Genomic DNA, 1,594 nt, shown 5'->3' on the forward strand with positions numbered 1-1,594 from the left:
GGGAAAACTCGAGCGCGAAGCGCGTTAAATATGTTAAAAATGTAAAAATGCACCATTTTCTATTCTCATTTACAAGCCAGCGAGTCACTTTCTTACTTAGTCGCTTCTTTTGAAAGTCGATTTTCTGCTTTCAGTTTCCTTTTTGAAATATATCTTGAATTCAACGCACTTTAAATCCAACGTTTTCAGCTGCAGGTAGATTGAAGTATACAAAAGTGTTTTGTTTCAAATATAAATTAACTAAAAAATTTTATTTATTTTTCACAATTGTAATTTATTACTTTTAAAATTGAATAATTGTAGGTCAAAATGAAAAAGTAGGCTGATTTTAAATTTATAGAGGTTGTATCATATATATTAAACCATTAAAACCTCTGACATTTTTAAGATTTTAGAACTCTTTTGGAACATTTTCTTAACAATTCTGGTTGTGATTTCTTAATAAAAGAACAAGGGCTATTTAGTCTCCAATACAGCAAGTTCAAAAATATTTACAGCCTTAATAATTGAGACATTTTAAATTTGTAGTCTTCAGTATATTGAATAATTCGAAATTTGAAACTATTTAAACATGTGAGCATTTTTGAATAGAAATTGTTCAATAATTTTATATTGAAACATTTCCAATTATTTAGTTAAAAATTAAAATCATCTAAAGTTTCAGGATTAGAAATGAACGTCTTTTAATACTTGAATCATTATTTTAGGCTGACTCCACAATATGCCCTAAAAATTGCATGTTCATCGAAGTACGTTGATAACTACGCGTACATCTGCGTTGCTCACCATTACCACCAATTGTCGCGTGTGTTTCATTATTTCACATTCCAGTGTTCCTATAAAAAATGAACTGCATGGAACTACCGTAACACCGGAATATGTACTAAGGAGAAACGCGTGACAGTTGGTAGCAATGGACAACGAACTGAACAAATGTTCAGTTTAAAAAGTACTTTATGAGGGTGTTTTTCAAGTTTTATTTATTTTTTGATAATTTGGCACTCCCGCTAATATTTGTGAGAAAATAACGCCTGATTTTTATCAAAATACAAAAATATGTGAAACGATCTGAGAAAAGCACCTACTAGGCAAAAGTAAAATTTTACAAGGGGAGGGATTGAAGAAATCTGAAACGCGAAGTAGCGGAGGAGAAGCATAAGCGGAGAACTCTGATCCCCACTCCTTATAGTTCGACCGTATTTCCCTACTCTCTTCTCCTCCTGTTCACGCGCCAACAATCGAGTCCAAGCAATGTTTGGATGAATCTTTTTCAAACAAATCTTTTTTGATCCCAGTATTTGAATACTCCTTCACATTTTGAATTTTCTAACTAATTACTAGGCAGTCTAATAAGTCCCTGAAAAATGAAACACGGAGACGTTTTTTTGGCCAAAGTCGGTTTTATTTTTTAACATACTCTCCTTTTAGGTCGATCCAGTGAGTCCAACGATTTTCTAACTTTTTTATACCGTCCGAAAAGTACTCGATCGGCAGGTCTCCAAAATACGCCTCAGTTTCAGCTATGAGCTCCTCATTTGAGTAAAAACGCTTACCAGTGAGCCATCTCTTCAGGTTAGGGAACAAGTAATAGTCG

The sequence above is a fragment of the Belonocnema kinseyi genome, chromosome 5 (assembly GCF_010883055.1).
Source record: "Belonocnema kinseyi isolate 2016_QV_RU_SX_M_011 chromosome 5, B_treatae_v1, whole genome shotgun sequence".
In the NCBI taxonomy this organism is placed as follows: Eukaryota; Metazoa; Arthropoda; class Insecta; order Hymenoptera; family Cynipidae; genus Belonocnema; species Belonocnema kinseyi.